The following is a 16,580-nucleotide window of genomic DNA, read 5'->3' on the forward strand; positions in this document are numbered from 1 at the left end:
TAAACTGAACAAAGGTAACTATGAATACGGTTGAGAGAGGAAGATGGGGAGCATGTGAGACACCACAAGAAAGGAGGAAAGATAAAGACTGGGACTGTGTAACTTGGTGAAATCTAGAGTATTCAACAATTGTGATAAAATGTACAAATATGTTCTTTTACGAGGGAGAACAAGCAAATGTCAACCTTGCAAGGTGTTCAAAATGGGGAGGCATTGGGGGAGGGATGCAATCAGCATAAACTAGAGACTGTAACTAATAGAATCATTGTATTATGCTTCCTTTAATGTAACAAAGGTGATATACCAAGGTGAATGCAGATAAGAGGGGGGGATAGGGGAGGCATGTTAGACACTTGACATTGGTGGTATTGTCTGATTCTTTATTCTACTTTGATTTAAGGTTATTTTTCCTTTTGCTGCTTCCTAGCTGTCATTTTTTTTCCTCTTTCTTTTGCCTCTCTACCTTCTTTGACTCTCCCTCCTGCCTTGTGGAAGAAATATAGATGCTCTTATATAGATAGTGGTAAAGGTGGTGAACACATAAATGTATAACCATGCAGAAAACCATCGATTATTTACTTGAGATGGAATGTATGGTGAGTGAACAAAACCATATTAAAAAAAAAATGGGTTGATGACAAAACCTCGAGGGCAATATACTGAGTGAAATAAGCCAAACACATTAGGACAATTATTGCAGGGTCTCACTGATAGGAACTAATTACAATATGTAAACTCACAGACATGAAATATAAGGTACCAAGATATAGGATGAGGCTTAAGAATGGGGAGTGGTTGCTTAGTATGAGCAGAATGTTCAATTAGGATGAACTTAAATGTTTGGAAATGAACAGGGGTGTTGGTAGCAAGATGTGAGAATAACTAACAGCGCCGAATGGTGTGTGAATGAGGTGGAAAGGGGAAGCTCAGAGTCATATATGTCACCAGAAGGAAAGTTGGAGGTCAAAAGATGGAAATGTATAAAACTGAATCCTATGGTGGGCAATGTCCATGATCAACTGTACAAATGCTAGAAATCATTTCATGAACCAGAACAAATGTATGACAATACAATTAGAAGTTAATAATAGAGGGGCTGTGCCGGTTTGAATGTATTGTGTCCCCCAAATGTGGTCTTGTGGGACAGACGTTTTGGTGCTGGTTAGATTTGCTTGGAATGTGCCCCACCCAGCTGTGGGTGGTGACTTTGGTGGGATACTCCCATGGAGGTGTGACCCCACCCATTCAGGGTGGGCCTTGATCAGTGGAGCCATATAAAACATGCTGACTCAAAGAGACTGAACGGAGTGCAGCTGTGAGTGACGTTTTGAAGAGGAGCAAGCTTGCTAGAGAGGAACGTCCTGGGAGAAAGCCATTTTGAAACCAGAACTTTAGAGCAGACGCCAGCCACGTGCCTTCCCAGCTAACAGAGGTTTTCCGGAAGCCATTGGCCATCCTCCAGTGAAGGTACCCAATTACTGATGTGTTACCTTGGACACTTTATGGCCTTAAGACTGTAAATGTGTAGCCAAATAAACTCCCTTTTTATAAAAGCCAATCCATCTCTGGTGTTTTGCATTCTGCAGCATTAGCAAACTAGAACAGGGGCATATAGGGAAGAACTATATACCTATTACAAACTATATACTACAGTTAGTAGTATTTCAACATTTTTTCATAAACAGTAACAAAAGTACTATATCAATACTAGGAGTCAACAATTGAGGGGGGTTGGTTAGGGATAGGGGAGGATTAGAGTTTCCTTTTCTTTTTTTCTTTTTTCATCTTTCACTTTATTTCTTATCTGGAGTAATGAAAAGTTTCTAAAAATTGAACAAAAATTAAGTGTGATGGATACACAGCTGTATGAGGGTACCCAGGGGCAAGTGATTGTACACTTTGGATCTTCGGATAATTGTATGGTATCTGAACAATCTCAATAAAAATGAAAAAAAAAAAAAAAAAGTAGAAGGGGCTAAGGACAAATGCTGTATGATTCCACTTGTGGTGACTTGAGTTATGTACCCCAAATTTAGATATGTTCTGGTCTTAATTCACATTCCCATGGATTTGAACCCTTTGAAAATAGGACCTCTTCATGTTATTTTTTAGTCAAGATTTGGCCCAACTGATTGAGGTTGGGACTTAATCCAAATTACTGAGTCCTTTATAAGCAGAATAAATACAGAATCAGTGAGGGAAAGCTATGAGGAGGAGCCAGAAGTAAACAGAACCCAGAAGAGAAAGGAGAGAACATTGCCATGTGACAGGGCAGCCAAGGAACCCAAGGGTTTCCAGCCAGCCGGAATGCTACCAACCCTGGGAGGAGACAAGCCTTTCAACCTCCAGAACTGAGACAAGAAATTCCCATTGTTTAAGCCAACCCAATGTGTAGTATTTGTCATTACAACCTGGAAACTAAGATATCTCTCATATGAAATATCTATAATAAGCAAATCCATAAAAAAAGAAAGTAGATTAGAGGTTTCCAGGGATTCAGGAAAGGGGAGTGGGGTGTTATTGCTTAATGAGCACAGAGTTCCTGTCTTGGATGATGAAAAGTTTTGATAATGGATGGTGGTGATGGTAGCACAATATTGTAGACATAATTAATACCACTGAATTGTACACTTAAAAATGGTAGAAATGACAAGTTTTATGTTTATATATGTCACCAACCACACATATACAAAAAGTAGAAGGGGTTGGAAAATATACCTCAGTTCCAATGCAGATAATTAGGGATCTTTCTGAAATTTCTGAAATCTAGAATTTCATGAAATTATAACCCTAGTGTTTTCCTTAGACATTTATGTCTGTGAATTTGTCTTTGGGGGAAACTGAGGAAAGAAACAGGTTATTGATGGGCTTTGGAAATATTGGCATTTGTTGAATATTTGATGTGGATTAAAGTGTTAAGAAAGTTTAAACATAAGATTGGTTGAAAACAAAAATTGAAATCCTAAAAAATTGAGATTGTAGTGGATGAAATATGGTCACCGATTCTTTGCTATTTCTTCCATCAAGAAATGGAATCTTTATCACTCTACCCTTGAATCTGGGCTGGCTGTATGAGTTGTTTTGCCCAATAGAACGTAGAAGTGATGCTGTGCCAGATCCCAGCCCAAGCCTTAAGAAGGCCTGGCAGCTCCATCTTTTGTACTCTCTTGAGAGACTGCCACAATGATTCAAAAACGTTTCAGGTTAGACTACCACAAGATGAGAGGCACCCAGAGAGTAGTCCTATAAGATGGGAAACCATCTTGCATGTTCCAGTCCCAAGCAACTCCCAGTGATAGCAGCTGCATGAATGACTGCAGCTTCACCCTGTGGAGCAGAAGAATCTCCTAGCTGAGCTCAATCAACCCATACAATTGTAAGAAATAACGTCTTTATTAGTTTAAGCCATAAATTTAGGGGTGATTTGTTACACAACAATAGATAATTGAAAGAGATTTTATAATAAAAATATCCATTCTTTTTCTTCTTAGATCCTATCTTCCATTTGAATTATGTCCCTATGCCTCTGCAGAAGTAATTAAATAAAATAAAAAGCAAAACTATGAATTTGGTGAGGGGTTGGGAGGGTGGATTCTTCTTTAAAATGAGCTCAGCCTGATTCCCCATGCTATTAGTTGTACTATTTCTCTCTTTATTGCTTCATTCAATATCCCAAGTCTACATTAATGCTCACTTTAGACACCAAAGAAAAAGCAGTCTCTGTAACAAGAATTCCATCCCTTTCCAGAACCCTAGTCTTGAAAACAAACTGAACAATCCAACTTACTTAAATAAGAGTAAACTTTTTAAAAGACATCAACAAATGCCCTTCTACTTATATTAAAGATGCTGAAAATAAACTAACTCTTTAAAATAAATTTATTTTCTCTGAGCTCAAGAAAGAACTAGGTTCAGGTCATAACTCTGGTACATGTAGTTGTGTAACTTGGGCAAGTCATTTCATCTTTTGGGGGGCCCATTTCCTCATCTATAAGAAGAAGGCATTGGAAGAAAAAGGAAGGAAAAACATTGGACTAGATAATCCTTAAGATCCCCCACAGCTTTGCCACCTTCCAAATCTGTTTTATTCAGGTGATCACAACTCTTCCTTTTATCCCATATTGCATTCACCTTAGTGTCAACTAAAAAGTCCTTCTCTATTGTCTAAGGCAGGAATGAATATATCCTTAATCTAATATTCTATCCCTGTATACTTTAGGAGATTGTATAAAGCACTTTCTCTCAGAAAGCATAATTCTAATTTTTTACTCTATTATTCCATAAGAACAAAGATGCATGACAATTTGTGTTTTACCAGGCAGGTTTCTATATGGATACCCATTCTTTAAAAAGATCCTAACAAGATAGTACATGTTTTGTTTGTAGAAAAAAAACCTCAGACAGTCTAAGAGAGGGTAAGATTTAGCACAGGAAGTAATAGCTTCAAAACTCACAGGTTCCTACGTTATGTCTGACACTGAAAAAGCTGCTCAGTGAAATACTGCTCTTGTATTTCATGGGGGTTTTCATAAAATCTTGCTAGCTTCTTGGTTTAGTACTAAACAGGACACTAATGTCTTAAATAAGTATGAAAGAACAAACAAAAAAACAAAACTTAGGGCTCTCTATCTTGTTGCATTATTATAGCAAACTCTGTTACAAAGTTAGTTTTCACCCCTATCATCTAGGAAAGGAACAATATTGTTCATTTAAATCCACAGATAATTCCAAAACTTGGAGGTTTCAATCACTTATGGAATCAGGCAGACCTGGGTTTGAATCTTGAATGTACCATTTACCTGTTCGGTCACCTTGGGCAATTTTCTTTCTCTCTCTAAACCTCAAATTTCTTCCCAATAATGCAGATTCCTGTTTATGGCATAAAAATGAGATAATGCATATAAAGTGCTTAAAATAGTAAGCATTCAATACATAGAGGTTACAATTAGAATGTGAGCTCCATGAAAGCAGAAAGCTTTCCTGTTTTGTTCAACTTTCTATGCCAACCATGCAGACCAGCTGTGTATACAAAAGATTATTACTTTAGCCAGTAGCTCCAACCTCTTTTCATGGTCTGGTTACATTGTTTATCGAGTAGAATTCACCTGGTTTGAGTTTCATGCCCTTCAATCTACTCTGCTTGTTATTAACAAGGAATGAACCATCTAGAAGACAGAGAGTCAAAGGGATAACCACTTAGATGGATCACTGATCTCTGGTAAATTCTCACACACGATTCTAGATCTTCATCTTCTTCTGAGCTTTTTTGTAGCTTTCAATGAGATTTTAAGATTCTAAGAGATGGATGCTCTACCTAAATGTAAACCATGATAATAATTTTGGTATTCCTTTTCTTTACATTCTAATATTAAGAAAGTTGCTTTCTTTATGTTGTGGAAGTCAGGTTAACCACAATCAAGGTCTGTCTGTGGCTTGGGGAGAAGCTGACTTGAATCAGAGATGGGAGTTTGATTCAATTTCCACAGCATTCCAAATAACTTTAATAGATCACAGACAGCCAAATACTAGTTCTTGGAAGCCGATGTGTACATGTGCATAAAATGTATATTAGAAGTATATTAATATAATTCTATCTCAACAGATTTAATTCTTAGATGCTATATATACTTGTTTAATCTCCCATTTTAAAAAGTAGAAAAGGTTAGATTATAACATCAGGTTAGCTCTCTTTGAAGCAGGTAATAATTAAGTTGATTCACTGTTGCAATTACTGTCAAATCCCCCTTAATTACCAGAGATTTTATAGCAGCTTCATTATACGTCTGCTGTAATGCATTGTGGCCCTAAGGAGAAGTGTTGCAGGAAATTCTGCATAGCATGGATAATTCTAACCTGCAGTTACAGCTTCTAGCGAAAGCTCCTGAACTAAATTTATCTTTTTTTGACATTTCTCCCTGTTACTTAAGCAGTTAAACCGAGGTAACATTACTAAAATCCTACCTAACTTTGAAAGTTAAAATTGATTTCTTCATAGATATTAAAAACAAAAAATGGATAAGGAAAGGATAATTAGCCCTCAATTATTCCTACAATAGCATTAAATTGTTTAATAATTAATTTAGATTATTGAATTTAAATTCATGTGAAATCTACATATCTAAATCACAAATATATCTTGTATTTCTACTTCTTACGGCTATTTCTTATATGAAGAGCAAGACAAAAATTTATTACTGAATCCCCAACAGGTAATCCTGAAGAGGATAATCAACTGCTTTTTACTATTTTATCAGTGACTTTTCAACTAAATTCTGGGAAAAGTAATTGTAAAAATGGTCATTTTAAAAATATCTATCACTGCTTGTTTTCATTGGAAAAATCTTTACAAATCAGAGTCTGTAAATTGAGTAAAGTTCAAAACGGATAACTGAATAATGTCTCTCACAGATCCCTTTTTAACCAAGGAATTTACTCCACAGAATATATTAGATTCAGAAAGGGCCACAGTGTCAATGACACTATTGGCAGCTGTGTTAACAGTTAAGGGCCTGGCTTTGTATAGCAATACAGTTATTAAATTTCTCCAGAGACCATGACTCATTAATCAAATATTCATACATCTCTGTAAATACACACTGAACAGAGAATACCCTCAGAGCCGAGCATCTCAATACAAGTGCTCTTTCATGTAACACTGACAAAATCCTGAGAACATGCAGTCATGTTTTGCATTTCTAATGTACTATGTACTCTTTAATACTCTATTTCCTAAAAACAGAACACAAATGATCTTACTGATTCCAAGTGTTAGATGGTTACAATTAAAATTATTCCATTATTGCTTCATACCATCTTTTTTTTAAATGAAGACAGTGAATCAATTCTTCTGTTCATTGTTTACCATCAAACAAGCAATTTTTTCCCAGGCGGATGAAGAAACCCAGGGCCATGCTCCTATTAATACAAGAATTTGTATTAGCATGAAAACAACAAATCACTACTTAAATTAGGGAAGCCAAATAACTTAACATATTAGCAGACACGAACTTGCTATATTTTGCAAAGTCCTTAGTCTATTTTATACCACTGGCGTTTTCCCCCTATCGTACAGTAACAAAAAAGCTCTTTCTCATTGCACTCTCTGGAAAATTGGGGTCTGAAGGCCAGGCAAAGAGCAGAAGGCTCAAAATGTCACCTTCCAAGGCTACTAGGATCAGGCTCCTCACCTCAGGGCGGGCAGGATGTACGAGAGGAATGGAGGAGAGGAAAGGAGCACCTTACAGAAACTTCCCATTTAGCAGTTGTTGAAACAATGGGCACCTGATTCTCAATGCCAATAAACAATGAGCAAATTTTTGTCAAGTGCCACCTCATCTCTTCTTCAACCCAGACTGCCTGCATCTTTAATCCCTGTTTTCCAACATTCTAGCCAGATTAGGTCAAAAATTTCCTTTCCACAGCCTCCTTGCTTTCATCCCCATCCACCTAATTATTTAGTTTAATTAATAATATTTGAAAAATAAAAATTTAGTAAGTACCCAGTAAATGACAGTTGATGCCATTGGTATCATCACTGCCACTGCAAACGTCTTGTAATATTACTTGTACTGTTTTGAAATTATGGTAGCACTTTTCATAACCTTTCCTTTTGAAATCCAATGCATTTTCATTTACATTTAAAAACATTTTTCTAAGAGATTCATAGGTTTTGCAATTACTGATCCTCTCTCTGTTCATACTGATTCAAATTTTTCTTTTTTCTGACAATACTAACTTCCTCCTCAATTCAATTAGCAGAAAGATTTGCCTTTCCATTTAAATTCCTCTGACTCAAAGGGGTAGCTTCCAGATGCTGGCTCTATCATCACTTCACAACCTCTCCTACTGATGCTCACCATCATCTACTTCAAACACTCAAAATGCTCCACCTCCAGATTTCAGTCTGAATTTCTCCTCTGCCTACCATTCTCACAACCTGGTCTCATTCTATTTCTCTCAATTCCTCACTTTAAATCCTTGGGTAGTGTGGTAAAGTCTATGAACCTCTTAGAAAAATGTTTTTAAATGTAAATGAAAACACATAGGATTACAAAAGGAATAGTATTCTGGTTTGCTAATGCTGCCTTTTTGCAAAACACCAGAAATGGATCGGTTTTTATAAAGGGTGTTCATTTAATTACAAAGTTATAGTTTTAAGGCCATAAAGTGTCCAAGGTAAGTCATCAACAATCAGGTACCTTCACCAGAGGATGACCAATAGCATCTGGAAAACCTCTGTTAGCTTGGAAGGCACATGGCTGGTGTCTGCTCCAGAATTCTGGTTTCTAAAATGGCTTTCTCCCAAGATGTTCCTCTCTAGGCTGCAACTCCTCAAAAACGTCACTCTTACTTGCTCTTGTAATGTCTCTGTAAGCTGCAGCTCCTCTCTCAGCTCCTGTGCGCTCTTCAAAGTGTCCCTCTTGGCTGCAGCAAGCTCACCCCTTCTGTCCGAGCTTTTTTAGCTATTTTGTGTTTCTTCTGTTATCTCTAAATAACATGCATACATGGCTGCTTTTTTTTTCCTATTATCTTTTATTAATATATAGTGTCCTTCTTTGTCTCTTTTAATTGTTTCACTTTTGAAGTCTAACTTGTCTGATATTAATATAGCTACTCCTGCTTTTTTCTGGTTGTTGTTTGCATGAAATATCTTTTTCCAACCTTTCACTTTCAGTCTATGTTTGTCCTTGTGTCTAAAGTGAGTTTCTTGTAGACAGCATATAGATGGGTCCTGTTTTTTAATCCATTCTGCCAGTCTGTGTCTTTTTATTGGGGAGTTTAATCCATTTACATTTAGTGTTATTACTGTAAGGGCAGTACTTTCTACTACCATTTTGTTTTTTGGAATTTATATGTCATATCTTATTTTTTCCTCTCTTTTTACCTTTCCTGATAATCTTCATTTCTGCACTCTTCTCCAACTCTCTCTCTCCTGTCTTTTCCTATCAGCCTGTAGCACTCCCTTTAGTATTTCTTGTAGTGCTGGTCTCTTATTCACAAACTCTGTCAGTGTCTGTTTGTCTGAAAATGTTTTAATCTCTCCCTCATTTTTGAAGGAAAGTTTTGCTGGATATAGAATTCTTGGTTGGCAGTTTTTCTCTTTCAGTATCTTAAATATATCATGCCACTGTCTTCTTGCCTCCATGGTTTCTGCAGAGAAATCTGTACATAGTCTTATTGACTTTCCCTTGTATGTGATGGATTGCTTTTCTCTTGCTGCTTTCAGAATCCTCTCTTTGTCTTTGACATTGGACAATCTGACCAGTAAGTGTCTTGGAGTAGGTCTATTGGGATCTATTCTATTTGGGGTACGTTGTACTTCTTGAATCTCTAATTTTCTGTCTTTTATAAGAGTTGGGAAATTTTCAGTGAATATATCTTCTATTACTCTTTCTGCCCCTTTTCCCTTCTCTTCTCCTTCTGGGATACCCATAACACGTATATTTGTGCGTTTCATGTTGTCACTCAGCTCCCTAAGACCCTGCTCATATTTTTCCATTTTTTTCACCAGCTGTTCTTTTGTGTGTATGAATTCGAATGACCTGTCTTCCAGTTCACTGATCCTTTCTTCTGCCTGTTCAAATCTACTGTTGTGTCCCTCCATTGTGTTTTTCATCTCCTCCATTGTGGCCTTCATTCCCATGAGTTCTGCCATTTGTTTTTTTAAGTTTATGAATTCTTCTTTATGGTCAGCCAGTGTCTTCTTTATATCCTTCAGCTCTTTTGCTATATCTTCCTTCATTTCATCAAATTTATTTAGCATTAGTTGCCTCCACTCCTGTGTCTCAGCTGAGCTATTAGTTTGTTCCTTTGGCTGGTCCATGTTTTCGTGTTTCCTGGTATGGCTTGTTATCTTAAGTTGTCTAGGCATCTGATTCTCTTGATTAGTTTATTTTGGAGCTTGTTTTCTGTCTTTTACCTAGTGGTTTTCTTGTTGGTTGGCTTTGTTCTCTGGCCTCTGTTATTCAGTTCAACTTATTCTAGACCTCTAACTTAGGTTCTATTTAGTTGATCACAATTTTTCCCCTCTTGTTTTTTCTGTTTCTTGCTCTGCCTCTATGTAACCTTTTTGTGAGTGGGTCTCCTTGGATATGGTCGACCCTAGTCAGATTTTCCCAGTCTAGTGAGGCCTAGGTCTCATTGGGAGGGTATGGAGTTTTCCTGAGAATGAGACCCTCCTATGAGGCCTTTAGAATTGGTGCTTTTCCTCTCCTGTCCAGCAGGTGGCGCTGGCCAGCCCGCAGCTCCCCCACCAGTGTAAGGAGGTATGGAGCCTTTAGTTCTCCTGGTGACTCTGAGCCTGTCAGGGGCGTGGCTGACTGAAGCCGGAATCTGAATTCCAGCCCCTGGGGTCTGAATTCCCAGAAGGAGGACTGCCAGTTGAGCTGGGCCTCCCTCCACTCTTCCAATCCTCAGACCTCCAGTTGTCTCTCAGGGACACTATTCCCTTCTCCTCTCTCCTCTTTGGGGCCTCTCAAGGTAGATTCCTTGGTCAGCCTGAGTTACCAATTAAAGATGGGGCTGGAGGCCTTCAGTAGTGAACACGGAATTCAAAGACACTGTGGGTACTCTGTCTCCCCTCAAGCCCAGCCTAGTCCCTCAACCTGGGCTTTCCGATAGAAAATAACCACATATATTACTTTTAGATAAAAAAAAAAAAAGTAGAAAAGAAATCAAGAAAAAGAAAAAAGGGAAAAAAAAAAGAGTCTCTTTTAAATGTCTTTCCCCAGCCTGGAAGTTTTGTCAGTGTCAGAATAGAGCATTTAAAGATACGCTTTGGGCTATTGTCTGATAATTACTCTCCAACCGCTTCAGTTCCACCCCTGCCAGGGGCTATTGAAATGCAAAGAGATAAGGGATCAGTGAGAAGCCAGAAGGGACAAAATGTAAGGGGAAAAAAAAATGGCTTTTTTGGAGTCTGGGAATGGGTGCCCGCTTTTACGTGCCCCCACTTCTTGGAGCCCAGCCCTTCTTTAGCACCCCAGCTCCCAAAGTTAGTTAATTAATTTGTTAATTAATTCTGCAGTTGAGGCTGGGTTGAGCCTCCCTTCTTGCCCTCAGCAGATTGCTGTTTTTTGGTTCTTTCCCCACCCCCTTTCAGGAAGCCGGCAGCAAGACTGTCTGTGAGGTCTGGGTGGGGAGGGGCGCCAGACCCCTGGTCCGGGGAACTTACAATGTTCGCTGCAATCTCAGCTTTTCCTCCAATTCCAAACTTGAGTCCAATGTGTGACTGGTTACTGGAGACCCCGAAAACGCTGTTTCATATAGTTCTTGGGTAACTGCCAGCTGCTCTCCGGGCTGTCCCGGGCGGTGGCGGCGACGTTCACGCGCGCCACAAAATCTTACTTTTTTATGCATAAATCACAGATAAGCATTCAGTACAAATACAGATACACAGTAGTATATCTGTGGTATTAAAATTTCATGGAGAGATGTGATTAGGGAAAAAATGTCTAAAAGGGCTCCTTAAGGGAGTGATAACGCAAAAAAGATTGAGGAACAGGGCCTAGGATGACTTGGCATTCAGGCAGGGCAATGTTCAGGTAGAAAGGAAAAAAGAAGGTAGCTCCTATTATCTTTTTACTGTTATAAAATACATACTGCAAGGTGCATAAATCTGAGAGCTTGGTGCATAATTACATTTGTATACACCTGTGTAATCAGGCATCCACATCTCACCTCCTTACTTAATGCCAGCAGTATTAATAACCAGTAAACTAATCAAGGCCCATGCTGAATGGGCAGGGCCACACCTCCATGGAAATTGTCTAAGCAGAGTCATCACCTATAGTTGGGTGGGTCGCATCTCCATGGAAATACTCAAAGAATTACAATCTAATCAACACTAATATGCCTGCCCACACAAGACTGCATCAAAGATAATGGCATTTTGGGGGCCATAATACATTCAAACTGGCACATTCCACCCCTGGACCCCAAAATGACATGATCTTTCCATATACAAAATACATTCATCCCATCACAATTAAAATATCTTTATTAAAATAACTTTATTAACACATAAATAAGTCTTAGTAGCAAGTCCTACCATAATTTCAAAAGACTGCAAATATTTCCAAGATATTGGCATTAACTATAATGTGATATGAAAGTATCTATGATTTCTATTGGTGACAAAGGCCCAGGTATTGCTGATAGTAATGTGGTTTGTTGCCTACATTCTTCATGGAAGTAAATACTATATTTCCTAAGATATGAGTGATTTTTTCCCCTTTAAGTTCATGGACCCCTGAATTCAATCCATGGGTCTGCCAGGTTAAGAAGCCTTGCAACAAATGACCTACTCTTCCTCAGCCCCATCTAAATTCACTAAATTCATCCATAGAATCCATAGAATTATATCTGGATCAAAGAGACACTAAAGGTAGGACTTGAGAAATCATCTTCTAGTTTTAAATCTTCACATTTTTTTAGACACGCACATAATTTAATAAAGTCAAATAATTCTACTCGGCTTACTAGAGAAAAAAAATGAGTCCCTCTCCCTTTCACCTCTCTGCTCCCCCTGAGACAACCACTTTCAACTTTTTTAGCTATTTTGTGTTTCTTCTGTTATCTCTAAATAACATGCATACATGGCTGCTTTTTTTTTCCTATTATCTTTTTACTGTTATAAAATACATACTGCAAGGTGCATAAATCTGAGAGCTTGGTGCATAATTACATTTGTATACACCTGTGTAATCAGGCATCCACATCTCACCTCCTTACTAAATGCCAGCAGTATTAATAACCAACCCACCCACATGCACTTCGAAATGTGCTACATGGGGATAGACCCCCACCCCAACCCCCCTTTCATTTAGAAACACATACCCATGGACCCTGTCTCTAGATCATTATGCTATTTCCCTCTTATTAGCCCAAACACTTATTCCATCTCTGTATATAAATTCTACCAGACCTTTAAGGTTCAAATGCCACTTCCTCCATGAAGACCTTCCTAATCCTTATAACCAGATGTGAGCTCTCTTTTGAAACAAAATATAATTTTACTTTGTAGAACTTTTATTAAAAGTCTTCTCTTCTTCTACCATGGGTAAAATTTTTTATGTATTTTCCCATCCTTAAGTAAATTTCTAAGCTCCCTGAGAGAAGTGTCTGCCTTGCAGACATTCAATAGACACTGGAATTGAATTAAGGGGCTCTAAGAGAGTTTTTTCCTTTTCTTTTTTAATTCTTGTACTCCAATACTAGTTTAAAAAACAAAACAAAAGAAAACACCAGTATATTCTTAAAGCCTTTTCAAATCTTAGGATATAGATGAATAAAATCTCGACAACAGTTTTAAAAGACTAACATTTAGTGAGTACTTACTATGTGCCAGGCATTTTTCTATGTGTTTTATATCTATTTTTTCACAAAAGCCCTATTAGTTACTATTATTCCCATTTTATTATGAGCTTAAGTAATTTGCTCAAGGTCACACAATTAGTAAGTACTAAAGTCACAATTTGAGCTGAGCCAATCTGACTCTACAATTCAACCAATTATGCCATCTCCCCTGTGTAATACTGGAATTTGAGAAATTAAATATTTATTTTTCTCTGAATATAAGGATTCATAATTTTTCTAAACTAGTAGAACTAAGTGAATATACACAGCTTACTTTTGAAGTACTTGTTATGCCTGATACTATGGTATAACATAATCTATTATAATTTGATATGTTCTTATATAATACTATCATAGCTATAAAAGCTATTTTGCATGTTTTTCCCATTCAAGACATGTATCTTTGGTGTTTTGGCTAACTTTATATTATGTAAAAGTTCAGTAACTATTTACATTTTTTAAATTAAGAATAAAAAACTTGAAGAAAAAAATTCTGGAGAAATTGGCAAGCTGATCCTAAAATTCATATTGAAATGCAGGGGACCCACAATAGTCAAAACAATCTTGAAAAAGAACAACAAAGTTGGAGGAATCATAATACCCAGCCTCAAAACTTCCAACAAAGGCAGTGTGTTACTATCATAAGAATAGACACAAAGATCAATGAAATAGAATTAAGAGTCTGGAAATAAACCCATATATCTGTGGTCAGTTGATTTTCAACAAGGGTGCCAAGACCATTGAATGGGGGAAAGAACAGTCTTCTAAAAAAATGGTGCTGGGACAAGTAGATATCTACGTGCAAAAGAATGAAACTGGATTCCTACCTCACACCATATCCAAAAATTAACTCAAAATGGATCAATGACCTAAATGGAAGACCTTAAACTATAAAACTCTTTTAAGGAAACACAGGTATAAATCTTGTAACTTTGGATTAGGCAAAGTTTTCTTAATTATGACACCAAAATTACAAGTAACCAAAATAAAAATATTTAAATTAACTCCATCAAAAGTAAAAACCTTTGTGCTTCAAAGGACAACATCAAGACAACCCACGGAATGGAAAAAAATATTTGCAAATCATATATCTGATAAAGGACTTGTATTCAAAATATGTAAAGAACGCTTACAACTCCAAAATATATAGATAAATAATCCAATTTAAAATGAGCAAAGAATTTGAATATTCATTTCTCCAAAAAAATATCCAAATGGGCAATAAGCACAAGCAAAGATGTTCAATTCATTAGTCATTTGAAAAATGAAAATCAAAATCACAGTAATCTACTGTGCTGGTTTGAATGTATTATGTCCCCCAGGAAAAGCCGTATTCTTTGATGCGATCTTGTGGGGCACACATAATAGTGGGGATTAAGTTGGAATGTTTGGATTAGGCTGTTTGCATGGAAATGCACCCCACCCGACTATAGGTGATAATGCTGATGAGATCATTTCCATGGAGGCATGGCCCCACCCATTCAGGGTGGGCCTTGATCATTGGAGCCAGATAAATGGACTGACAAACAGAAGGAACTCAGTGCAGCTGTGAGTGACAGTTTGAAGAGGAGCTACAGCCAAGAGGGACACTTTGAAGAAAGCACAGGAGCTGCAGTTGAGAGACATTTTGAAGACAGCCATTGAAAGCAGACTCTTGCTCCGGAGAAGCTAAGAGAGGACAAACACCCCAAGTGCAACTAAGAGTGACATTTTTGAGGAACTGCAGCCTAGAGAGGAACATCCTGGGAGAAAGCCATTTTGAAACCAGAACTTTGGAGCAGACGCCAGCCACATTCCTTCCCAGGTAACAGAGGTTTTCCGGACACCATTTGCCATCCTCCAGTGAAGGTACCCGATTGTTGATGTGTTACCTTGAACACTTTATGGCCTTAAGACTGTAACTGTGTAACCAAATAAACCCTCTTTTATAAAAGCCAATCCATTTCTGGTGTTTTGCATTCCAGCAGCATTAGCAACTAGAACGTATACCACTTCACACACTAGGGTGGCTAAAATTAAAAAGATAGTAACAAGTGTTGATGAGGATGTAGAAAATTGGAAACCTCTTGTGTTGCTGATGGATTATAAAATGGTACAGCCACTTTGAAAAGTAGTTTGCTAGTACTTCATAAAGCCAAACACAGAGTTGGCATATGGCCAGCCATTCCATTCATAGGCATATACCCAAGAGAAATGAAAACATATGTCCACACAAAAGTGTGTAAGTGAATATTCACAGCAACATTATTCATAATATCCAAAAAGTGGAGACAATTCAAATGTCTATCAACTGATGAATGGATAAACAAAACGTGGTCTAGCCATTAAATGCAATATTATTCAACTATAATAATGACGAAGTACTGATACATGCTACCATATAGATGAACCTTGAAAACATTTTCCCATGTGAAAGAAGCCAGACACAAAAGGTTACGTATTTTATGATTCCATTTCTATGAAATGTCCACAATAGGCAAATCCATAGAGAGAGAAAGTAGATTAGTAGTTGCCAGGGCTGGCATAGGGGCAGGGTGGAGAATGGGAAGTGATTATAAACGAGTATAGGGTTTCTTTCTGAGCTGATGAAAATGTACTGGAATTTGATTGCAGTGATAGTTATACAACTCTCTGACTATATTAAAAACCACTGAATTGTGCACCTTAAAAGAGGGAATTGTATAGTATGCAAATGATATATCAATAAAGCTGTTATGTAAAGAAATCCACAGTAAGATCCCACTACCAGTAGGAAGGCTATAATAAAAAACATAGACATCAGACTTTCATATGTAACCTGACACCCCTAAACTTCCTTAAAAATCGTAAAACTTAGACTTTTGAACATCAGGTGAGAAACAAGTGCTTTAAGATCTGAGTTGATACTGTCTGCTGGCTAATATCACAATCATTATATAGCAGTTAATATAATTATTGGATTTTATATTTCATTTCCCCCTATTTGGTAACATGACAGAAAAACAGAAAAATGAAAGTGCTAACACTAGTGGTAAGAAATGTAGGTCTTCTAAATTTAATATAATTAATATATAGATGGAAATAATCATTAGCCTCTATGAAATGCTCACTGAACTTTATGTGAATCAATTCCATGTTTTACTGTGACAGAAAAGAAAAATACAGGATATCTATGAAATGCTGGCACTATATCATCCAATCTCATGTCAAATTTATAAGATTAAAATTAAAGTTATAATGTTTTT

The 16,580-nt window shown here is 37.3% G+C and overlaps 1 protein-coding gene across 1 annotated transcript in view; it reads right to left on the reverse strand.

Annotated features, from left to right (window-relative positions):
- Positions 1–16,580, reverse strand: part of ATG4C (autophagy related 4C cysteine peptidase) — a 178,098-nt gene that overhangs the window by 39,940 nt on the left and 121,578 nt on the right. The gene's annotated exons all lie outside the window — the stretch shown is intronic.

The sequence above is a fragment of the Choloepus didactylus genome, chromosome 2 (genome assembly GCF_015220235.1).
Source record: "Choloepus didactylus isolate mChoDid1 chromosome 2, mChoDid1.pri, whole genome shotgun sequence".
Lineage (NCBI taxonomy): Eukaryota > Metazoa > Chordata > Mammalia > Pilosa > Megalonychidae > Choloepus > Choloepus didactylus.